The sequence below is a fragment of the Cupressus sempervirens genome, chromosome 3, assembly GCF_028749045.1.
Source record: "Cupressus sempervirens isolate cs-2001-9-10 chromosome 3, ASM2874904v1, whole genome shotgun sequence".
In the NCBI taxonomy this organism is placed as follows: domain Eukaryota; kingdom Viridiplantae; phylum Streptophyta; class Pinopsida; order Cupressales; family Cupressaceae; genus Cupressus; species Cupressus sempervirens.
Window position 1 is genome coordinate 707,546,989 of NC_143120.1, and position 27,788 is coordinate 707,574,776.

The window sequence follows — 27,788 nt, forward strand, 5'->3', positions numbered from 1 at the left end:
AGTAGTTGATCTCTGATCTGTAACTTTTATTTTCTAGTTGAGATTCCTAGTATTATAATGATCACCTAACTGTGATAGATAATCCTTTTTTTTTTTTTCCTTATACTACTTGTAGCCTTCTTCAATTCACACTTCTGCTCATCATATATTCTTCACATACATATTTAGATATGATATAATGTACTACATATATACCAATCCAAATTACAACTTATTGGAGTTGGCTACAATACCAACTTCATCATAATCCACAAACTCAAACCCAACTATTGTAATTTTGGTTCTCAAGACAAATTTGGTGATGTTATGATACATAGAATATATTGTCAACACTTGGCAATCTTTGGCACTCAGTTGAATTTGAAGCTTGGTCCATACTAATCACTTCCAAGTAGCTTTAACTCAATTAACATTGTGTGACTTGGTGAACTTTGAGAAACTTGGTAGCAACTAAATCACTTAGTTGACACTACATGAATCGGTCAACACTAGATCCACTTTGTTAACTCTAAGAGCTTGGTAGATATTGTTGGACTTGGTTAACACTACAGAGCTCAATTAATACTATAATCTCCTTCTCTTTCACTTACTATCTTGGTAGCCTCTTCTATGGTCTATTTACACTAAACTTTGTCTTTGAAGCTCGGTAAACATTTTGTAGCTTAGTAGACACTACAAACTAACTACTTAGCTTAGGAACAACTAAATCACTTGGTTAACATTGCAAAATAAATGATAGTCTTAGTAGCAATTGTAGAGCTTAGTAGCAATGTAACCAATTGAATAAGTGTTGATTCATTGATAAACAAATTGACCTCACCGTCAACAATCTCCCCCTTTGGTAGTAGTGACAAAAAACTTATCAAAACAAAAAAATTGATCAATCAAAAGTGTAAATGAAAACTTCCTTTGCCATTATTCTGTGTCTTTAATTCAATTTTGACTTTCATCTTGTTGTAGCTCAATAACATACTATGTTTTCTAATTTTTCAAAATTTATTTTGTAAGGTATTTTCTACCTATGTTCATACTACACTATACTACTCCCCCATACATATATCTCCCTTATGTACATACAAATGCAGTATAGTATACTTCTCATCCTTTACATATTACTTCTCCCCCATTCTTATACATACACCTACACTTCTCCCCCTTTTTGACATAAATGCCAAAGCTGTATAATAACTATATGTTAATACCAAAATGTGAGAATAATTTAAAATGTACCTTTAGAATAAGTATCATTCTCTCATCCCAATTTTCTTGTAGCACCTTGCTTGCATGTAATGTAATTTGAACTTTTGTTTATAATTCCATCATGTGATCAACTATTGAGAAGTTGTTATTATGGATGAGTGTCTTTGCATGTGCAATATGTTTTTGCAATGCATCAATGTTTGGAAGAATCATGCCTTGAATTTCTACAAATGTGGCTTTAATCCTAGCTTCTTCCTTTAATAATTTTTCTTGCAAGTTTGTTAGATATCTGATCTTTGAATAATGTGTAGAACTATGGCTTGGGTCAAGTGACACTAGTGTGCACTTGCCTTCTAGTTCTCATCTATCTTTAATAATTTCTCCTTGATATGCTTGGTAAAGATGGATGTTTCACTTAACTTGAAAAATAATAATACACCATTGTTAATGGATCTTTCTAGTGTACCAAGAATAGTAGCTAACTCTACTTGGTCTATTGAAATTCTTTGTGCAACTTGTTCTAACACTCTATTTTCAAACTTCCTTTCTACTCTTTGAAGTAGATTTTCCTATCCATTCAAGTCTTCATTGAATTTGTGGACAATATCTACTAATTGATACAAAATGGGTTGGGTACTAGTCATCAACCTCAATACTTAGAGCATCAACAAATATGCTCTTTATATCTTCAAAGATTTGATTCTCTTTCTTCTTTTCTTCTTTGAGATTTTGCTACTCAGCTCTCTTCTTCAATAATTCACCCATAGTATCCATTTGATCAAGAGTAAGGGTAGAGATATCCCAATTTGGCATAAATATACCCTCAAATGGATCAATTGTCTCTATTTCATTTCCCTTTTCCTTCAGAATGGTGGAAATAATTTGTTTCTCCTTGTCTAGGACTTTAGTACTTAAGGTTGAGACTAGTTCTCAACTATCATTGTACTAGCTATAGATATAATTGGAATAGAAGTAATTGTAGAAAATTATGGACTAGCCACAAAATTTGAAACATCACTAACAACATGAATACCTTATTGTTACTCAGTCAAGCTTGATGATGGAGGACCTTGATGCTTGAAAAATGAAGTGTTAGGCACTTTTGTCATTGATACATTCAGCTAAACAGATTCAAAGCTTGGTTGGGTGCTTAGTGTAGCAGTTGTAACCAAAACCAACTTAGTAGAAGCTATCACCAACTTAGTAGAAGCTATCTTTGAGCTAGATTGCATTAAGGCTATGCTCAAAGAGTGAGAAGATGAGGCCATGATTTTTGCTACAATTTTCTCTGCATCAATCTCCTCAATACTTTGTATCTCTAGAAGATTTCCTCTAGTAGCCTCCTGTTCTTCCTCCTCATCATCAATCTCATCATCTTTTATTTCTATATCCTCTTCCTCATCTTCATCATCATCATTTTCATAAACATGTACAATAAAATCACTAGGTTGATGTAGTTTTAAAATGTTTTTCCATTTAGTTGTGGCCGCTTTCACTACATATTCAATGTCTTTTATCAATATCATACATGTGTTCATTGTAAACAGTGAATTTCTTCTCATTTTTCTTCAAGAATTATTTGACCTCCTTCTTATTGAGATTAGGCATGCATTGTATCAAGGTTTTCTCAAAGATATCCTTGACTATCTTCTTTGCATGCTCCCATCTAGGCTTAGTTTTATATATAAGCTCATTAGGAATATATTGTGTAAGCTCATTAGATGAGTACTTCCATTTTCCTAACTTGGTCATAACAACATCTTCAATCTACCTTTTCTCATCCTCATTCCTTGTCTCATATATGAAAAATTTGAAGTTTTCCATGCTAGCTCCTTCTTCCATTTTCTTTAATCTTTCCTGAAGTGTAGGTGTAGATCTCTTGAAGATTATTTTCTTGACTTCATCTTCACCTAACTTCAATTTCTTCCTTAACATGGCTACCCTTCTAGTAAACACAACAGGGGATGACTTCATAGGTCTGGTTATGATAACCTTTCCTTTCTTCCTTAGAGGCTTTTCTTCCTCATATTTTGCTTCTTCTTCTTCATCCTTAGCATCATCTTCTTCAATGTCACCACCTTTTCCCTCATTAAGAATTAGAGTAGAACCTACTTTCTTAGTACCTTTTAATATATTTTCTACTCTTTTCCTCCCTTTATTAACTGCTTGAGGTAATCTAATCTCAAGATTTATTCTTGCCTTAGCTTCATCACAGGTTCCAAACTATGTAGCTTTAGGATCCAAAGGCTCATTCAACAGAGCCTCTATGATATCCTTGGTGTCATCAATGTTGACCTCATACTCTAGAGGCTTAACCCATGCCACTCTGGGTTTAACTGCTTGAATGTAAGCTTTGTCATAGTCCACCATGAAATAGATATCATCCTTGTAATCTTCTACAAGCTTTTTAGGAATCATGAATCTATCATTCATTTTCTCTTTGAATGTTTCAAAGTAGTTATCTATTATAATTTCAAAATTTTCACCAATCTCTATTATATACTGATTAATTTGATACAAAATAGGAACATCTTTCCTCCATACTACTATACCTTTGGAAGGAAATAATTTTTGAACAAAGAAAAATAAACATGTGAGAAGGGATCCAAACTTACATAGATTATTATTTGATCCTCTGATGCTCTCCATATTCTTGTTGAATTGGTTCAACAGTAACTTAGCAAGGTCGAAGGATAGATTGTTCTTCACAATCTTGTAAGCAAGATTTACAGCTTCACAAATTTGCTTAAACTGTAAATCTTTTGTGCAATGATGTGAATGCCAAACTTTAGTTCCATGTCAGTTACACTACTAATCTTCATTCCACTTCCATCCCACTCAACAAGAGTTCTCTTTTCCATTTTGACCTAACCTAGGGTTTTTGGTTGTCTTCACTTTATTAAGCATTAGGAGCTCAGTGATTCTATGGATCATTTTCTTTGTTATTTGAATAGGTTACTCAAACCCTAACTATCCATTATGCACACAACTTAGAATATATCTCATCCATTTGACCTAGAAGTCTCTTGGCATATGTGATATGTGTGTTAAGCCCTTGGTTTCCAAATGTTGATGTTCAAGTTTCAATGCATCATCCGCACATAATTCCTTGAATGCTTAATTGATTTATAGGATTATGAGTTCTTGGATTGAGTAGTGATAAAAAGAATGAGTGTCATGAACAAGTAATACATTAGGTGGAATTTGAGATTGTGCACCAGCTAGGTCAAGCACTTCTATAATTGTTGGAATCAACTTTAAGTTTGATGCCTTGCAATTGCCTCCTCGAACCAACATTTTAGACCGTTTATTTTTTTTTTTTTCTACTAGAAGATGCCATTTCTTGGTAAGATTTACTAAAAAATTTGAAAATCTTCAACAAAAAACACTCAACTTGCTCAAGGGCTCTGAATTTGTTCTTCTCAACTAGCTCTGGAAATTTGCGGTGAAACAATGCCTTCAATTTTTTCCTTTTAACAAATTTCCCCTTTTCAACCACCATTAATCCTTATTATGTATACTTGCTCAATGAGAAACTATCCTCCACTTGGCTTGGCTTTTAATTATCAGGATATATTCATATCTAAGTAGAGTCACCAACAACTCAGTAGGAACTACCAACTTGAGTCTGTAATAATATGTAACTTGACCTTGCTTGATAAACTCTCCTATATTTCATTATGCTCAATGATCCTTGTACATATTGAATGCTAATTGGTTCATTCTACTTGCTGGCTAGAATTGGTGTTAGGTTTCTTCTTCCAAATCATAGCTCAAGTGATCTCCATAAGAAACTAATTTGAAGCATTTGGACCATCCAATTTATTGACTTGGGTGTCATTCACTTCATGATCTTGGTTTGCATTCTCTAGAGATTTTGGTACCATTACCTCATTTTCTTTCTAATAGTGTCAGCTTTGGCTTTCTTTTCATCTTCAATTCTACCTATGTTCATAAAGTTTTTAGAAAGATGTCAAGTTCTATACAAATAAAACATCTTTTTGTAGTGTCTCTTTTCCTCATATGATGTTTTACACAGTTTGCTCCAATGTGCCCAAATTTACCACACTAGTGACATCTACACCATGTATTGTTATCCCATCCAAATATTGCTTTCACAATTTGTTCTGCTAGGTTCCACTGCTTGGTTTTACACTTTGAAAATTTGTGTCCTTGTTTCATGAAATTGTGACATTTACCTTCAAACTTAGATTTCTCCATGCATTCACTTGCTCTATGACCATGCTTATTGCAATTGTAACACTTTTTATTAAATTTTTCTTTGCCATTACTCCAACATTTTTTTGATGTATGACCTATCCTACCATAGTGATTGCAAGTAGGTCTTTGATTCTTTTGAGCTCCTTGCTAAGATGATTCACCTTCTTTTGTATATTCTATTCCAGCTTTGCCTTTGTGTCTTAACTAAATGTTTTCATTCAATTAATTCATGATTTCCTAAGATTTCATCATTCTTTCATAGGTTTTCTTTTTAGAGTTGAGATCATTCTATAGTCTTTCATTCTTTGATCTTAGATTCATAAGTTCTTCATTTGCATTGGTGAGTTGATCAGTGAAGTTTCTTTGTTGAAGGGGTAGTTGTTGGATTTCATTGTTCTTTTCTTCTATCTCTTCTTTGGCTTTGGCTTTTTCTCCATGACTTTACATAATTTGACTGATTGAATTTCTTGTTCTCTTTTCATCTTTTCAACTTTTTGATTTCTTCTTGAAGATTGAAATTCTTTTCTAATAGATCATTGATTGCTTCATTAGCTTCATGTGATTTTCTTCCAGGATATATATCTTCAATTATTTCTTTAGTGTAGATATTTTCATTCATTTTTATTGCAAGATCTTTCCTTCTTTTCAATGATTGAGAGAGTTTCTCCTTTGCTTTCTTTAATTTCCCAATAGCCAATTCAAGATCCAACTTTTCATTATCAATAGCCTTTTCTAGCCTTTATACCTCCATTGCCTTTGATCTTTTCTCAAGCTATTAGACTTCTAATGTGAGAATTTGAAAAGATCTAATACCAATTGTTGGAAATATAAGGTAGGCAAGGTTACTAAGAGGGGAGGGGTAAATCAGGAACTAATAATTTTTTATCTCACTTCACCAATTAATCCTTCATATAATATTATGATCTAATTGCATGCATGAAATAATGAATAAACATTCATAACAATTTGACACAAGATATGGTGACTCAGAACCCCTCCAATTAAAAAGTAAAACTAGGTGGGGATTGTAGACACCTAGAATCCCTTAGAAAATAAAGTATTTTTATTTTCTGAAAAGTCCCTGATGACATCATCATTTATTAATTAATTTATTTATTTTTATGCCATTAAATCCCTTTATCTTAATTAAAAATATTTAATTAAGGAATCCCTCCCAAAAAATGTTTAAATATTATTTAAACATTATTTCCTTATTAATTATTTAATTAATAAATTGACCAAAAATCCCAAAATAAATAATTTATTTATTTTTTGCCCAAAACTTGGCCAATTTCTTTAAGATCACTAACCTCTTCCAAAATCTTCTAATCCTTATTTAATTTTGATCAAAGGCTAATCCCATCATTTCATACCCCTAATCTCAACTCAAAATATTTAATTAAGATTAAATATTAATCCTCATGTTTATTAAAAATGTTTTAATAAATATCTCCTCAACCCAAACTTTTGAGATAAATAAACTTTATTTATCCTCATCCTAGAAAGTTCTAGACTCTTCTAGAAAGTCTTCATCCTCATCCTAAGCCTATCTCTAATCCCCCATTTAGCCTAATCCACCCCATCCACCCATACTAACCAAGCTTAGCTACTAACTCACCCACCCTCATTAAATGCCATCCATTTACACATCTCTAACATCCGTAATCTAATCCTAAATCGATCCCTAATTCAACCCTTAATCATTTGCACAATCCTAAACAAGCTTAACACTTTCCTAAGCCAAGCCAAAGTCTTCCCTCAAAATATCCCAACCACCAAACCATGAATGCTCTTACAAAGCCATAAAAGACTCTTACAAACCCATTCATTGCTCTTACAAGCCATTATGAGGGTCTTTAAGGCCTTGAGCCTCCTTTGTTGACTCATCCTTGCCCTTTCCTCCACCCACTCACCTTGTGACATGTGTCACTCCCTGATTGGCTGTAAGGAAGCACAATCCATGTACTCTCCTCTCATGCAATCTAAGCCCTCCATGAGCTTTTCACCATCATTGCATCTTAGCCCTCAAACCCTCAAGCCCTTAGCCTATAAATTGAATCCCCTCCCAAGCCATTTCAACACAATCCATTTAGTAAAGTTATCATGCTAGTTTGAGAAACAAAGCCATCAACCATACCCTCATAATGCCAAATTGAGAGCTCACAAGGCTACCAATTTTCCATTATCCATCTCCATTGAAGCAATTGAGCAAGAAAGTGAGCATACATCCTAAATCTATCAAATAGACTCATCCCTAAAACAAGGAAGGTCTCATTGAGAGAACCTCTTAATGGTTCATATTCTCAATTGAGGGTTTGTTTTTGTCTAGCATATATGTTATGCTTTTTTAAAGTTTATAAATGCTTTTGATTCTTTAATTTAGTATTTCTTGCATGCTTATTTCTCATATACAGGGATGATACCCACAAGCTTTAGTACTGCAGTATAAATTTAACCTATTAAGATTTACAATTGACCACTTTTGGTGATTTGCCCTCTTAGGAGCAATAAGGATTGTGAGGTCTACCTTGTAAAAGGATTTACAAACATACAATGAATTATGCACTTGGTTAAGAGATTTTACAAAGACTGTTAATTCTAACTTGTTAAAGGATTTGACTAACACACCTATTAGGATGAACTAGTTGCTGATCTTTGATCTCCAACTTTTATTCACTAGTTGAGATTCCTTGTATTACAATGATCTCCTGACTATGATAGATAATACCTTTTTGTCGACCCTTATACTACTTGTAGCCTTCTTCAATTCACACTTCTTCTCATCATATATTCTTCACATACATAATTAGATATGATATAATCTATTACATATATACCAATCCAAATTACAACTTACTAGAGTTAGCCACAATACCAACTTCATCATAATCCACAAGGTCAACCCAAAAATTATAACTCAGGTTTTAAAGACAAACTCGTTGATGTTTTGATACATAGAAAACATTGTCAATGCTTGGAAATCTTTGGCACTTAGTTGAACTTGAAGCTCGGTCCATACTAATAACTTCCAAGTAGCTTAAACTTAGTCAGCACTATGTGACACAGTGAACTCTAAGAAACTTGGTAGCAACTAGGTCACTTGATTAACACTGCATGACTTGGTCAACACTAGATCCACTTTGTTAACTTTGAGAGATTGGTAGGTATTGTTGGACTTGGTTGACACTACAAAGTTTAATTAACACTATGATCTTCTTCTCTTCTACTTACTAGCTTGGTAGCCTCTACTATGCTCAGTTTGCACTAAACTTTGTCTTTGAAGCTTGGTAAACACTATGTAGATCAATAGACACTCCAAATTGACTACTTAACTTGGGAATAATTAAATCACTTGATTAACATTGCAAACTAAATGATGGGTTCAGTAGCAATGTAACCAATTGACAAAGTGTTGAGTCATTGATAGACAAATTGACCTTAATGTCAATAGGATTAACAAATAATTATCCATTTAAGAATGTAACACATGGCATTATCCAAGGGTGCTGACCTACACATCATCCATCCATCAAAATGTATGATTTAATAAATATATGAAGTATAATTTAAAGCATCATACCTCAATGGGCATCATAGAAATGTCAACCTACACATCGGACATGAGATAATAAGCACATCATACAAGTGCAATGTCATCTACCATATGATCAACACATTAAGTAAATCATCTAGGTATGCCAACTAATCACCTACAAGGGTTAGTAAATCTATTTTTTATCAATTCAGTGACCTTAGGCCCTTAGGCCCATCTCATCACCATAGTGTTCTTAACAAACATATAAGCACAAGTTGTGATGTATGGCCTTCACACGATTCAATCATAACATAACATATGGTTGAAGTGCTTTCCTACCCAACCACGAAGCCTTAAACTCCTTGGGATCCTACCTAACTCATAGAATTACTCAACCTGAAAATGCCCTAGTAATATAAAAGGTACTCTCTTAGAATCCTACCTAACACGTAGAATTGCCAAATATTTGACAACTTCCTTTCTTTCTACTTTGAAGGTGTTTAAATTAAATAAGAAATAATGCAAAAATATCTCTTATTAAAGCATACTTGGTTTTAAACTGAACGTGAGGTCCAAATGTTTTTCCTTGTATACGATTTATTTAAATTTTGCTTACCAATTCCAGTTTTGTAGAAGTTTTCAATGAGTTAATTTTGTAATATAGAAATTAGGAATCTCAACAAATGATACAAAGATGATCACTATATTTTACGAGCCCTTGTAGAAATTTTAAAATTATTTGTATTGCTTTCTTTGTGTATTCAGATGGAAGAAAACAAACGTGTCTTATTATCTTGACTTGAAGAACTTTTTGTGTCAACTAAAAAAATTTGCAATCTTGAGAAGGAAATGAAAAAGTCCAATGAGGAGCTGAAACAATCCCATGAGGATCTAAAAAAGTCTCGTCATGAATATGAACTAAAAAAAAATGGTGCATTCATGTAAGCAAAATTTATACATATTTTTGTTTTAAAAAGCAGGTGCAGTAGCTACCAAACATCACCATATTGATATCCATAATATCAATAACCATAAAACAATCTGAACTCAACTCACCTTACTTGTTAATGATCTCCAAAGTTTCATAAGATAAATAGGGATAAACGATTTATTTCTAAAATAGATGTCTAACGTGCATTAGCATATTGTTTGCTAATATTTAGATTACATCAGTATAATGTTTGTTGATATTTGAATGTTAGTAGTCAGGTACTTGCTTTTAATTCAAGCCATAGTCTTTTTTCATTTCTTAAAAGAGTGTTATTTTATTTTTAAATTTAGAGATATCGATTAGATTGTTTTAATTTAATCAATTAATAAATGGATGTTTATTTTCTTTCAAATTTTTAAATATTTATATAAAATATACTATCACTCTTTTATATTCATGTTGATATAAAATATATAAATATTTTCTTAGACTAATTGAAAATTAATAATTATAGGATATTTTAATTTAGAAAACACAACTTGTAATTAGTTTGTCCATATAGTCTAATCATACACAATTTTATTTTGTATGTATGTTCTAATAATACCTAGGTCATCTTGATTGAATCTAGAATTCATGAGTTGTTCAACTAGCTCATCCTCAAGGAAAGCTTCCAAATGGCATTTTAATTATCAATTTCTCAATGTACATAGATATCTTATTTTTTGACAAATAAGATGAGTAGATTAATTATAAGGTGTTTATAATTAGGGTCATCACATGAAATAAAAAACTATAGGATGGCTTCCAAATCTATTATTGTGATGCACCATACTATATAAAATGTATCATCAATTAAGATAATAGAATATAGGATGGTTTCCAAATCTAGTATCGTGATATATCATAAAATTTATATTAGGCACTTTAGCTAGATGATCTTTTCACCGGGTTGTAATCACTCATCATCATAATTAGAAAAGAGTAGAAAGACATGTTACTTAACCCTTTAACTTTGAAATTGTAGTTTCTCTCTCTTTTTTAAAGAGTCTTGAAGTTTCTCTCCCTCATTTCTACTAGTTCTACTTTTCCAAGCTGAGATTTAATAGTGGATTTGAGTTATTGTTCTAATTTTTCTAATGTAGAGATGAATCATGGGATCTTTGATAATTGCCTTCCACTAATTATATGTAACATTGAAATCTCCTTTTATATTGAGATTTCTTTACTTTTTCTTGTATTATTTTACAAATAGGGATGTCATTTTAGAGGTTGGTGAGTGGAATTAAACTTCACATCCTCTCTTTCTTGACTCTTTCTCCCACTTTCTTAATCCCCATTTTAGATGAATTTGTATTTACTCTATTTTTGTGAGACATCCCTATACCACTTATAATTAGCTGATAGGCTTTCCTTGTGACATTACTTGTAATTGGAAGTTGTCTCACATTGACAAATAGGATATCGAAGTAAAGTTTCAAGTTGTATATTTAATCTCATGATCATATCTTTCTATGATCATTATGATCTTTCTACAATCATAAATGTGCTTGAATCAAAGTGTAATAGCTATCAACTTTTGACTTCTCTCAGGTACTCGCATAATGGAAAAATTGTAAAAGGATTCTTATTTCCAAATATGACAATATGATGAGAACGTGGCCATTGACAACGTGTCTTTCAATATATATAGAGATCTAGGAAAATTTGATATGGTTGTCACTAAATCCATTATTTTCCATGAGAAGGTGTGATCGCTCCATTATTTTGTTCAATCTTAGGTGGAAATGAAGAATTACACATTTCCTTATTGCACCACCATGATGCTCAACATCATAGCCTCTTGAAACTTTCAAAATGAAACTAAAAAATGATTTGGAAGCTACTTGGATCAGAATCTTGTTGATGGTCTACTCGTTCTGGTGTATTCTTCCTATAAAGACAAAGGGCAAACTATGTACGACACATATGTGTTGTTAGATTGTGGCTAGTTTTTTCACAGTTTGTGGAGGAGGGAGAAGCATACTAGTGGGGTGGTGTTGGTGATGATGATGAGATTTTCCTTATTCAAGTGACTTCTTATGGGCTATTTTCATAGGATTCATGATGACTCTCAAGCACCAACATATTGGGGAACTACACCCAATAAGAAATTTTCTCATGATAGCTCTTACATCATCTCATCTTGGCCTTCATTGCATACATGGAGATCTTTTAAAATGTACAATGAATGGAAAAATACACATTCTCTATGTTTCAATTTTTGAAAACATGTTAGCATCCTTTTTGGCACAGTTTCATGCTTGCAACCTCAGCGTAGGTTATGTCTCTTTTTTTATATCCATTGTGATAAGTCATCGAGGCAAGATCTGAAGAAACCAACATTTAAAGACTCTTTAAGGTATCCCTCCAAACCATAACTTAGGGCACCAATCTATTCTACTAAAGCATTCAGTGTGGAAAGAAGATTGATGGTAGTGAATGGACTCAAAATGCATTATTCTCAATCATGCCCTTTCAACTGAGCCATCACATGATGTTTTCTCTCACAAAATGTTTTCTTTTCAATCTAGATCATGATCTTAGGATCCCATGACTTAGACTCTTTGTCCCCAACTTGTTATACCAAAGCCTTGGAAAAATCAAAAGAAAGCACTTTCAAAGCCTCAATTTGCTTTGAAACAGATGGACTCTTCCATGAGTAATCATAGGAGCCTCCAAAATTGATAAGATGGAGACCTAAACAGAGCGACCTATGCACATCTCCATCAAGATGCTTCTGCAAAGGTACCCCAGATTACTTTTCCTTCAAATCTTTTGCTCCCCCAATATAAAGATTTGCGTGGAACATTCCATTATTTGAAGGTTCAAGAATTTTACTTCTCTCTTCAAAACAACAAGAGAAAGATATCTTGTCTTTAAGTTTAAAGTTTGGGTGTACTAGAGGGCTGGGCTATCTATGAATGCATGGTCTCCTAATGATTTTGACTCCCATTTTTTTCCCTTTCTCAGCTTGTTCTTCCATCTCTGCTAACCACATTTTTTTTAGGTTTTCAGATATTTCATCATTACGATCAATGGATTGAATGCATTTCTTTAAGGACCCATTCCTTATCATTTTCTAGGGGACATATTGTTGGTTCATAAGGTGAGTGTTTTTTTTTTTTTTTTGTATAAGTTCTCTATACCTTTTCGGAAGTGATGGAGGAATGGTGATATCACATCTGAGTTCCTTCAAGTTTCATTTCTACATAAGTTTGTTTGAATACCTACTTCGAAGTCAAATCGTGTTGGGTTCAATGGAATAAATGCATTTCAAGAACTAAACTAATATATGGTTTTTATAATAGGTCAAGAATTTGAGCTACTACCAAGTATTATTCTAGATTACTGGTCAAGTTATACTCAATTCTACTTCATCTCCATTCAATAACAAGTTCTAATTCTGGACTGTGGTAACTTTATTTTGAGCATATCATGCAGTTATGAATTGTATGAATCAACATGTTTTTTAGGCATTATGCGAATAGAATACATGGGCTTTGTTTGGATTTTTTTAGCTTTAGGAAATTATTTCACCAGTTCCTTCTTATTAATAATTCTTACTACCTGTTTTCCAATTGAAATTTTTGGTTTCAGAAAACTTGCATTTGGCTACCATTAGGGTTATCATAGATAGATCATTCTATTCATTTTAGTGAGGGTTTAATAGAGAATTTGCAAAAAAGGATTAGTTCACACTAAAGCCCAACTGTTAAAACTCTAACGCATTGACAAAACATCTTGCTCCACCTAGTAATCCACCTTGTAGGTACATTCAGATGTATTGGAAGATGAGATGCTAGAGACCAGAAACATATTGACCCTAATGATTACTTTTGTGCTCAACACCTATCTAAAACCAACCACAACCCTCATTAGAGTGTTTATTTTCTTCTTGGCCTACTATAGACACAAATCTTTAACCCAATTTTCACTAACAACATTTCATTAATTTCTATCTTTTTGTATACTTACAAGTCGGTAGGTGATGGAAACAAAGATAATGGATGTTGGGAGTGAGTAGAGGACATGGACATAGTAGGCACATTATACAAGATGAGCTCATCTTCTCTTGGGTCAGAAGTGGTTGTAGATGCTTCTACAACTATGTCATATATAGTCATTGTTTGGAGAAACTACACCACTTCCTATGCAACAACATTACTTAGTTTTTCTCACTATGTGAATGTAAATTTAAAACAAGATTTTTTTCAACTTACTATGAGATTTCTTTTCAAATATTAGTTTCATATAAGAGCTTAGTTATATCATTGTAGCTCTTCATCTTTGCCAATGAATACAGGGGATCCTACTTATTGTCCTTTCTATTGCTTCTACTCGGGCTACAATGTATGTCTTAGCACAAATATAAAGATTTGAAGTTAAAATTAAATAAATAAACCATTGTTTAATATGAATGTGACTAGATTTTATATGTGGCATTACAATACCTTGAAGAATCTCACCCGAGATTAAAGACTCAATACTTGGTCTATCATGAAAATTTAACCCTATCTATCTAAACAAACACACTTAAAATAAATATTCAATGCAAAAGAAAAAAAATGAATAATAACTCAGATTTATGACAAACACACACTCTCCATGTTAACATCGTGATGAACATAGAAGTAGGTTGTGCAAAGCTCTCACAGATGCATTGACTCTCACTCTACTTTGTCTGAAATGTAGGCAATTTGTTGAAAAATAGAAAATGGGAATTTTGTTGAAAAATAGAAAACTAGCATGAAATAGGTATCAAATGTAGAAACATAGATAATGCACATGGATTTTTATGCATGCATGAATAGAAAGAACACTGAGTGTGCCATCCCTAAATCTTGCTCACTGTTTATAGTTTTGTTGGAATTTCATTTGTTGAAATAAATGACAATAATAATTTCATTTACTATAATTATAGACAATAGTAATGAGAAAATATAAAGTGTGGAAATTGACTATTAAGAATCTATATTTAGCACAAATATACAACTTGAATATTAAGGTCCATTGTAACTTCACCTTTACATTGGCTAGGGAGATATTATATAATCAAACTTAATTTGTGTTCTACATATATCTGGATAATAATTAGAGGGAAATCACAAAGCCACCATGAAGGGATTACAAGGAGCTATAATTATGGCTTCCATGTCTTAGATTATCTTCGAATACATTGGATTCATTCCACTTTTACTCAATTTCTTTTCTTTCAATCCTTTTCAATGATTTATTCTATGCATTTATATATGAGATCAATTAAAGCTCTATTTTCTATTCCACTTGTTGGAAATACTAAATATCTATTAGATATTGTTCTAGACTATAACTTTGTGTTGATGTTGATCTCTAATTATATTAACATGATTTTTTGGCCTTTGATTTGTAGATTAGATTTTAACAATATCTTTGTAATTAAGAATGTTTGGACTAACTATTTGAACTATCTATAATTTATAAGTAGGAGATCATTTCCACAACAAGTCAAATGGGGTTGCAACCTTGCGTTTAACCATAGAGGAAACTTTGTAGTTAAGTGGGCTCAGGCTAGAGTAGTACTGGGATGGGTGACCTCTCAGGAAGTCCTAGTGCTTCACCCTTGTGAGCATCACCTAGATCCAATGAGTGCTAAGTGTTCCATTTATTCTCATGAGAGATGGATTCATGTTGAATCACTACTCATGAAACATGGGTCAATGAGTTTGACTTAAAATCACACATTTAAATCTTGATAGCAATATCAATATTTGTAATTTATTATTATTATTATTTATTAAGTGTGGGTACACTCAAACCCAAGACCTCCTAGATAAGATGCTCACAAATTACCATTGTGTTGTAGGCTTTTGTTGGACTATGTGTTAAGTCATTATTCATCACTGTTCAAATTATATATGTACCCTAAAATAATATAATAATTCTTAAAATATTTAAAATATGTATGTATAATTGAAAATAAATAGAATTTAATATTTACTATTGGAGTATTTTCTAAGTCTCAAAGATAGAAACACAAAACCATTTTAACAGAACTTGTACACTAAGCATTGTGGTAATTGCTAGATTTGATTTTATGCACATGGTGGAACCATCATTATTTATGTCTAACTCTTGTTATCTATAGAATCAAGAACACAACCAATAAAACTAGCTTTAATTGTTATTAGTGAAACTTTCTTTTATTATGTAAAGTTTTAATTGCATTTTCAAATAAAACACCTATCAGTGTATCCCTTGCACCCTTTTTTGGTGCAAGTACTAGTTTATGTAGAATTTTGTCTATAAGGTGATTAGGTATGTTGTAGGTCAGTTTTGGTGGAATAATGATAATATCATGACTAACTTTCTAGAAACATCTTGTTCTTGTATTTTTGTTGAGATTGATTTGTTGAATGCTCTTCTGAATGAGTTTTTCATATAGGTGGAACTTTTCCTTTTGTACATGTTTGACTATAAAGGTATTCCTAACCACCTTTCAATGTAGAAGATTTAGCCTAGTGTTTCTCTTGTGATTCTTTCAAGTCCCCCTCCTTTTGGTGGAGTAATTATCATCCACAATATTTTACAATTTTGCCTAATTATTTGAGCAACTAAAATGCCTTGGAAAGCTCCTCCCTAACTTTGATTCCTTCAAATGATAATTTTGAGTAAGTTTATGTAATGTTGTTGGCATATTACATTACTTTAGGGTATTCTTTTATTAGATTAAACAAAATAATAAAGTAGTTACTTGGTTGGAGGTATTCCCATAATGGATTTTTGGGTAGTTTTTCATAGGAAAGTAATGATTTTTAAGAGTTCTTGCATCTATCATCCTATGAATCCAACGATCATAAAAAAAAATCTATTTACATTTAATCTATTTTAGTTTTTTTAATCTTTCTTTTAGAGGTATGATAGTAAATCTAATGTTGCCATAGTGTTGTTCATCTTGATGATGTTTCCTTTATTTATGTTTACCCTATTAACATTCTCTATATGGGTTTTCATCAAAATATTGTTCTCCTAATGATGCTCACCCTGCCAAATTATTTTCTCTAGTAAAGTTGTTGAAAACAATGTTGATGATTTTTCTCATAGGCCTTCTTTATTTTCACTATATTTGTTTGATGTTGTACTAGCAAGATGGGCTTCCAAAGAGGTTTCTTCTTCCTTTCTCCCATGGCTACATATTCAAAAGACAATTATGGTGGGAAATTTTTTCAAAGAAGGAAAAATATGCCAATATGCATGCTCTAGTTATTAAGGTTTCTTATATCTAATATTTTACTTTTTGGTAACTTAGTTATATTATTTGTCATTGGTGTATTGGTTTGGAGTTTTGATGTAGATGCATCATGTCACAATTCATTGTGTTGTTTAGTCCTTCCTTAGTTACATCTTGGTTAACTTAATTATTTTGTCTTTGTAACAACTTGTTATTTCAAAGATTTTGTTCTTGGATATAAAATGGGTTTGGGTTCTTCTTGACTTATTTCTCATATAAAATAATCCTTTCATTTTATATGCAATGATTATTTGTTATATTAAAAATGGGGTTGACACAAAAACAAGATGAAAAACAACAAAAGGTTACAACACATTGTCATCCTACCCCCTTTCATAATATCAAAAACCCCCATATTAATGTATCCCCATTCTATAATTACTATAGCCTATAGGCTGATTAACACTCTAGAAATAAAATATAGATAATCATAGTATGATAATAAGTATAAACAATATGAGTCTAGTTATAAACAAAAAATAAAATCCCAATCGAGCAGAGCACTCAACCAAAAAAGAAACAAAAAAAAAACATGAGAGCTAGCTATCTTTCTTCTCCTTATCTAGTCAGATCATCAAACCTCTGGTCAAGTTTATCCTATCATTGCATAAGTTTCTTGACAATCTCCTCTAGAGTAACCCTATCCTCAACATACCCTTGAGTACCAATCCCCAATGACACATATGGATTTCTCCCTTCACCTTCATTTTTTTTTTTTCCTTTATCACTTTGATGGATAGGGGAGTTAATTATATCTAGGTCTTTGTGGACACCTCCTAGCAACATCCACTTGAGCAGTGTGGGCATCACCTTTGAGACTATCAAAAATATGAGAGGGAAAGGGGTTCACTTGGATATCCATAGGACTAAAATCACGATTTTTTTGAGGACCTCCACTTATAGTGTCATCCTTATCATTCTCTATATACTTACTATGATTCACCTTCCTTTTTTGCCTTTTGGTGGGTTTCTTAAAGTTTTCCACTACTTGTAGAGTCTGAGATAGTGGTGCACTCCATCTTATCCTTAGGGTTTTCCTACTTCAAATTCTTTCTCTATCTTAGGGATCTTCTCTGCCCACTTCAAGCTCAACATCATAATCATCTTTTTCCATTTTAATCTGTTGAAGCATCTAGGTGGGGGCAAGATTTGGGCATTTAGTATCAACAATGGAGCTAGTCTCAGCCAAAATTTGAGGAATAGAAATAAAGGTTGTGGGTTGGGTTGAAGGACCTGGACATTAATAGGTATAGGGGGTCACAGAGCCCTATAAAAATTATAAAGGTAGAACATGAAGGCTTCATGCATCACCATATAGAATTTTCCCTCCTTTCTTTTCTTTCCAACTTTCAGAACATTTTCCTCCATAGAATGCAGTAGAAGGAAGGGGAACGATATGAGGTCCCTATTCCTATTTTGATCCAATATTCAAAAATGGTACTAATAAAAAATAGGGAAATGACTTTCTAGTGTAATGTAATGCATGATAACATAACATACCTCATCCCATGGAAATGTAAGGGCTTTCCATTCAAACACACTACGTGACTAAACTAACTCTTCAACTAGGTAAAAACACTTATTCAAGCTAGCTTCATCCAAAATCCTATCCTACTTGCACCATTTCCTACCTTCCAAGGAAAGCCCACTCACTCTAGCAATGACATAGTCATTGATTTTGAATGAAATCCAAATTTAGTAACACATAAATCATTTCATGTGTTAACAAAAAGAATCAAAATATTTTCATCACACCCCTCAATGCATTTCATGAACAAAATTAAACTCTCTTCACATAGATAAGTCCAATCCCCTTCACTATTTTTAGTACTCTCCTTGATCTCACTTGGCTCAATATGAACATGATTCCCACCCATATTATAAATTTCTCCTAAATCCACAACCAATTCCTTAGAGAAGTCTGACATAACCTTGCCTTCACCATCTAAAAACACCCAACAATTGATAAAGAAATTCACCGTTTGCTACTCACGAATAAAATGAGTCCTTAAGAACTAAAAAAATGAGGAAAGGGAGCCAAGATTGTAAGTATTAATTGGATGGTCAAAGAGAACAATCAATAAAGATTAATAACTTCTACTGGTACACCACCATAAAGAGAAATAATGCCAACTTTCTTCAAAAATATGGATCTAATTATAATTAGCATGTCCTTTCTTTTCTGACATAATCACATTTAATATGTGCTCGAAGATTGAGCCACTATTTTTTTTTCTATTAAGATAGTTTAAAAATTTACAACTATATTAGGAGTCTGAAATAAACCATCAAATCACATCCCCATTTACTTGTACAATTACAAAATTATGTGGAGGTGATATCAAAAATTAACAGTTCTAAACACTACAAGTTTATACAATTACATCAACTACTCATAGATTATAATTAACATATTTATCATAGCCAAAATTTAACTAAGGAAGTAATCTAGCTCTAGCCATCATTCTGGTTGTCATGTTCCTATTGAGCCATTGGGACTTCTTCACTGCTCTAGGTCACATCAGGAAATGCCTCCTCCTGTCTGCCTGGTTAACTACCTTGAATCACATTATTAACATTATTCATTTCAGCTTCCTCTAAAGGGGATAACAAGCTTTGGTATTCAACAATATAATTTTTTGCATGCACACTGTCCTTATTGACTAGAAAGTTTCCTTTTTGCATAAGGATCATAAAATCACTCTTGGAGATATGTAACACCAATGCCACCTGAGACATAATGTGAAAATGAGTGAGTTTAAAATTAAACTCAGTAAGCACCCTTCTCTCCTCCTCAAAGATTTTTTTATTCCTATCCTTCCAAAGAGTCCATAGAATTTTAGTTGATAGAGAAAACCAAAAAACATTAAGTTTAGAATCAAATTTCTCAACATAACTAGCAAGAATCTCACTCCAAGTAATACTATCATCACAATTCCAAAGACACAGAGACCCAAGGAAAATGGACCACATCTTATGAGCATAACCACATTCAAAAAACAAGTGCTCAAAAGACTCAGTCACCTTACAAAAACTACAAGAAATAGGTGAACAACCATAAGAAGATAAGACTTGACTGATAGCTAACTTCTTTAACAATAACAGCCATTTAAAATAATTTTTTTGGCTCAGCTTTACCTTTCCAAAAAAACTTAAAAAAGAAGGACCAATCAAAGAATGGATTAATATGCCCCCAGCACTAGATCACTCTAGTAATGAGAGAGGAATCATCCTTCAAACACATATACAACTCTTTAGAGGTGGTCTCTTTCAGTAAATGCTCATCCACCCATTTAGCTTTATCAAGAAAAACCTTTGTATCAATAATATCACAGGGACTATTAGACTTGACTGCTTTCTTAGTCATCATGTAAGTCCTTTTCTGAGACTTTGCAATATTAAATTTTCCTCTAAGCTCCTCCCACTCCCCTAACCTCCTGCCTATCAAGATATCTTGCATCAATGAAATCTCGTTTAGGTTCCAAGATTTGGCCAAATAGCTCTGAGTAAGGGCCAAGGGTTTATTGTTATATGAGAGCCCCCACCAAATAGATTTATCCACCACAAGTAAATAAGGAGGTCCTCTTGCTACTTCTCTTTTTTGAACATACTTCCTCACCTAAATCCAAGCCTTCCAAAAGGTCTATAAAATTTTTGACCCAAACAATCTCATTTTGAACTCTCCTAACACAATATCAATCAATGGGACATCCTTCCAATTCTTTCCTTTCCTAATGATTTATTTCAACAGATTATTTCTACTTAGTACTTTCAATGGCTCATTACCTTAAAGGACCTTTAACACCCATTTGGATGCCAAAGCCATTCCTTGGGCTTTAAGATCCTTCAAACCCAACCCTCCCTAACTTCTTGCATGACAACACCATTCCCGCTTAACATAGTGCCTCTTCTTATTCCCTTTCCCATATGACCACAAAAAGTCTCTAAGAATCCTTTCCAACATATTCACATGAGAGTTTAAAAACAGCTAGGCTAAAGCATAAAAGATATGATGTGAGGATAGAACTTTTTGAACAACCTGCAACCTACTAGCAAATGATAGGAAATGAGATTTCCATTTCAAGTGCTTCTTATTAATTTTTTCATACACCCATTCCCACATCTTATTGAGATTTGGCTCCACTGAAAAAGGTATATGCAAGTATCTAACAATCTGGTTAGGGCAATACCAGTGCCAACCCTTACTGACCAGCCAGTTCGAAGGATCAACAAAGTAACCCAACACCTTAGACTCAGAAGGAGAAATATTAGAACCTAAGGCCATACAAAAGAAATCAATCCTTTTACAAGCATTCTTAAAATTCACCTCTGAAAGTCCTAAGAACAATGAAGTATCATCTGCAAACTATGCATTAAGAAAATCCTCACCATTGGGCAATGAAATACCTCTTATGGGTGACCCCAACTCCTTTTCCCTTAGAATCTAATATAGTGCATCCACTACGATGACAAATAGAAAAGGGGCAATCAAGCAACCTTGCCTAATTGATCTTTCTAGAACAATTGGTTCTAACATGCATCCATATACATCAATGACAGTACTGGCATCCTTGAATAAAACTTTCACCCAATTGCAATACATTTCTAGGAAACCAAATGCTTTCAGCATACCAATAAAAAATTCCCACTCAATCCTATAATATGCTTTCTCAAAATCAAGTAGGATCGTAGCAACATTTTGTCCATCATTTTTAGCCCAATTCAAAGCCTCCCAACTAGTGATAAGATTCTCCAGAATATACCTCCCTTGGATAAAACCTATTTGAGTCTATGAGAAAAACTTATTGAGTAACCCAAAAATCCTTCTTGCTAATGTTTTAGCAAGAATTTTATAAGACAAATTTAATAGATTAATAGCTCTCCAATTCTTGACCAGAGACTTATGCCCCTCTTTAGGCAGTAACTTAATTACTCCTTTATTTATGGTGACCCCTAATGAACCCTTCTTAAAAGCTTCTTTATACACTTCCAATAGCTTAGAATAGATCTAACTCTTATTCTTCTTATAGAACTCTACAGGAAAGCCATCTAAACTAAGAGACTTCCCATTAGGAAGGGAGTCAATAACAGCTTCAATTTCCCCCACTAATATATCCTTACTTAGATTCAACTAGTCTTCCATAGATATCTTGGAAGGAATGAGCTTAAAGCAATCACCCATCACCACTCTACAATCTAAAGACAATTCTAATGAGAATAAGTCCTTCTATGTTACTTGAAATCCTATCCCCAACACAGATATCACCAATCCTCTCTCTTTTATGTTTGGCTTTAATAATGTTAAAAAAGTACCCCAACCCTTTATCGCCTTCATTAATCCAGTTCATCCTAGCTCTAATCCTCTACCCTTGAATCTTGTACCTTTGTATACAGCTCAACTGATGTTTAATGTTAACTAATTACATCTCCAACTCTTCATTCAGCCCTAACCTTTGCAAATCCTTTTCTACCCTTATCAGCTTGTTCTACTAGAAGGATTCTTCTTGACTCCTATCCATAGCTAACTTCGTGCCAATAACTTGGAGAAGATTTTTCCAAGTCTCCACCTTCAAGTTCTAGAGATCAATAGGCCCCAATGAAGGGTTACTAATCTTAAGGATTTCTGGTACCATAACTATAGCTTCAACATTCTCAAGTTCCTCAAGAATTGAGGAGTTAATCTTGAAAGCATTTTGAATCCTCTTCAGGATATAACCAGTTTCAAGATCCTCAATCCTATAGCAAGTATGAATAGGAGAATGGTTAGAGAGGGAAGCTAGAACCACTTGCACTGGAGCTTGACTATTTTGTTGCAGGAAGGCAATGAAAGCACCATCCCCATACACTCTATCCAATCTACAATAAACCCTTTCCTTACTTGATTATTACACTAGGTGAACCAAATATCTTGAAACTTCCCATATATATTCTCTATAGGGTCTACCAAATTATTATTTTTTTTGAATTTATACCAAAAATAAATTTCATTACCTTTCCAACAATGTGCCAACCTACCAGTTTTATCCATTCTGTACTCTACCATGTTGAAATCCCCCACAACAACCCACAAAATTTTTGGCAAGTGACCACAGCACCACTCCCATAGCTCTGCTCTTTCTCTATAAGCATTAGAAGCATCCACATTACAAATACCAAAACATTATCTCCTTGCTTAACAATAACCAAAATTACCCTCTAACATTTCGAACATCCATGGGTTATAATTGAATTCTCCCATTTAGGGTTAATAAGAATAGCCACTCCAGCCTTTCCTCTCTCATGATTTGAATGGAAACCTACAGACTTATCCCAAAGAAACTTCAATATAGAAAATTCTTGAAACCCCACCACCTTAATCTCATGTAAACAAATAAAATCCTTATCCTTTAACTTATTACACCAACTTCTAACCAAGTACTTCATATTTGGCATTTCTAGTCCTCAAACATTCTAGCTATGTATATGTATCATCATTATAATTTAGGGGTAGTTTTAGAACTATTGTATAGCTCATTAAAGCAATTTGGAATATTCCTCCTCCCTCTATCCCCTAGAGGATCGAAACTTCTTTCTATAGTCTTCCTCTTCTTCCTCACAATCTCTGTAAATTAACCCTCTAAAGAAGATCCATTCAAGGCTAAAGAACTAGGTGAGGAAGTATGAGTTGAAGGCAACACCAATACCTCCTTATTCCCTTGTTGGACCTTACCTTCCTTCTCTTTAATGGAAATGAGGGCTAACTGCTACACACTAAGAGCAGGCTGAATATTAATGACCTCCTTGGGGATTCCAGACAAACCTCTTGACAGGGGGGAAGTTATGGGCACCAAAGTAGTCTTAGTACCTCCAGCCTTAGTTGGTACCACATCAAACTCTTCCTCAAAAAGGGGGTTTGATAGAGACAAGAAACTATCATCCAAAGGAATGTCGATAGAATTATCAATAGGAGGTTGAACACATCGCATGGGTTCAGGTACCCCCGATTGCATTCTATCTATCTCCTTAGGATGACATTCATTACCCACCTTATCCTTAGAAACTTTAGTAGCACTAATTTTATCCAAGGCTGGTAAACTAGAGGACTCTTGATTAATGACTACATTGAATTTTTCTTTGTGAGAGGGCTAAAGAGTTGGGCAATCTTTTTTAGTATGTTCGTTAAGCCTGTAGTGAAAAAAAGCATTTAGATTTCCCAAAAGGGAAATCTCCGAACAATCTCCTTCAAAATCTAAAGAAATATTATTAGGGAAATCCACTTTTAGAGCTAGAGCGAATAGATCTCTAGCATTGAGGTGAGGCAAAGTAACCCTAGAATGCTCAACCTATAAGACCAAGCCTAATGGCTTAAAAATTTGGGGATAAAAGGCCAAAATTCCACATTTAGGTTTTTGATTTCCACCCAATTCAGGGGAGCCCTAGCAACCACCCTTTCAAAATCACCTTTTGGAGTCCACAGGTAGACCCTGAACATTGAACTACCAACATTCCAAAGCCATTTTTCCAAAATTCTCTCTTGCATACTGTGATTTTTAAGAAAAATTACAAATAAACCCTTTTGAATAATTCTACAATATGTCACATAGATACCAAGTTTCTTACCCCACACTAGTGCGAGCCAATCATCAAAAAACATCCTATTAGGTAAAACTTCTTTATCCAAACATACGAAGAAAATGGCAATACTTTTAAGCCTAGACCTTTGATTCAAAATAGTAGACACCATGTCTTCATTGGGGGGAAAAGAAAGAACCTTGGGACTCAGAGAAGAGTGCTCACCATTCTCTCCTCCACTTCCACCAGTGGCGGCACTGATATTTTTGAGGAATCCACCTCCATTTTTTGTGGTCCATCTTCCTCCTTCTCCACGTTGCTCTGGTTCCACATTTTTATTTTGAATTTGAATAACACCCTTAAACACTGTGGCTGCTGAAAAAGTTGGGGAACTTTCGGCCACCACCTACTTATAAGAGAATTTTCCTTCACCTTCTCCCTCATTCTTGATTGCAGGTTTCTTAACATCTTTCTTAGCCATACCTCTACCCACATCATCCTACAAGTTGGTATCTTTTCCTCTGCCATGATTTAGCTCTCCCATGGCACGAGTGAACTAGGCTAAGGGAAAAATCTACACAACTCAACAAGGGCACGAAATGATGAAACAATAACACCTAGGCTGAAGGATGAACAAAGGTACATAGAATTAAAATGAAAACCAAAAAAATAGTACACTTGACACAGGTAACACCACATGATGCATAGATCACAATCCAAGCACAAACTGATATTGACATCATTTAAACACACGGCTAGTTGTAGAGCCCATCGTACTCAATGTACTAACATAATATTATATATTTTCTTGAGCCACTTTTTTGAATAATAAAGATACTAAAATATACAATATATGGAAATAATAACTTCAACAACTACATTCAAATTTAAAATGTACTTTTGGGTATGTGTAGGATCATGGTATGCCAAAATGTGGTGATCTAAAAAATATGTAGTTATGAAATGCCTCAAAGCATTTCAAAATCTATTCCAACATTTTCCCCAAACATCTTGATACTAAAACAAAATAATTAATATCTTTATAAGGCCTACCATATCTTTTGATATCAACCCTATATGGTCAACTTAAAAAAAAATTGCCAAAAATGTTTTTTTGGTCTATTCTTGTGTGTTTTTTACTTCAAATATGTAGCTAATGACCTTTTTTCACAAAAATTTGATGAAATGAAATTTTTTTCTTAAGAATATTCTTATCTTTCCATAAATGTAAGGTTTTTCAAAGTACCAATTCACTAAGTAATTATTAGTTATTTTCTAATGGAGTTATGTATAACTTTCAAATGGTTCAATATTTTTGAAATCCAAAGATGCATCACATACTATGTTTCTTATACTATAAGGGGAAAAAATTAAAATTAAAATTTGCATAGTTTTGAATTAGTTTTTGTAGTCACACACGAGAGTTTTTTATTCCAAAAATATTGAAGTAAAAAATTAATAATTATTTTATTTAGAATAAAAATACCCAAAAATAAGTGTCACATCTAAGCATGTGAGTCTACTTCTTCTGTATAGAATATTATTTAAAAATATTATCATTTGATTGTGTTTAAGGTGGTTAGACATATGTCTACTTATTTTGGTCCTAAAATTTTTGTACTATTGCATCAAAATTCAAAATTTTGACAAATCAATTTTTATTTTTTTAGATAAGACCTAGTAGTTTAGAAACTAAATTCAATTTTCTATAGATTATTTTGTCTCAAATTTTTGATATAAAGTTTATAAGAAGTAGAAAATCACACATCAAGTTGACATAGCCCTAATTTGTTGACTTTTTATTGCCACTTAAGAGCATAGTTTGGTTGACCATGATGTTGCATATGCCCTTTTCACCAAAAATGCCCCTACCATGTTGCCACATGTGAGAGAGGTGTTCTGAATACATAAATTTAAATGTTCACTCCTTATAATATTTTGGATATTCATAGACAATCCTGCCACGATTCTCCAAAGTTGCACACCTATGGTGCCATGACCATACACTGCAAGAGCATCTGCCAACTAGTTTCTCTCAGGATAGATATGGTGAATGGTCACATTATGTAACCTTCTAATTAAGGCCTCTATGTCACAAATAGTCAATCTCCAACTAACATTTTTGTAACCCCCAATAACCTCAATGATGAGTTGTGAGCTACCTTCCATTGCCAGCTAAGTCAAGCACATGGAGATAGAATTCTTAATTCCTCAGAATAGATCCATGGCTTCTGCCACATTACTAGAGTTCATCCCACATCTCCCTACATAGGCCAATACAAGATTACCTTGTTTATCCTTTATGATTCTCCCAACTACTACAACACTACCATAGGCAGACCCATCAAAGTTAAGTTTGAACTACGAGAGAGGTCGGGGTTTCCATTAAACAAGATTCTTGGCTATAATGTTAGAATTAACAAATCTAGAGACAAGAATGAGTATTCCCTATTTATCAACCACAATCCAATCCCCAATGAAGGGAGGAACTAGAGGGGTTTTACATCTCCAATTGAGGCAACACTCCTTGATGAGATTCAACATAATGTGAAGAGTGATAGTAGGGGGGAGTCTTTATCTCTAAAGATATAGTTGTTCCTTTCTTTCTAAAGCTGCCAATAGACATAAGGAGGGATGACTTTCTACTTGGTCCTGAGGAGGGACTGGTCAAGTGGGCAACTCCAATTAGATATAAATTGGTAGAGGTCATAATTGTAAACCCAAATGAACCCAAATATGGCCATAATTTCCTTCTAGACCACTTTGGCATAAGGACAATGAATGAGGAGGTGACAAATGGTTTCCTCCTCCTCCTTATATAGAACACACCCATTGACTAGTTGGAAGCCACTTCTTTTAATAATGGAAATAGTGAGAATATTGCCATGAAGCATAGTCCACCAAAAGAAGTTAATCTTTGGAAGTGTAGAACTATTCCAAAAAAATTTCCATGCCTTGATACCAACCTCAAGGCCATTGATATTATAATAGGCTAATTTAACACTAAATTCACCAAAGGTCTTCAATCCCCAAACAATGTT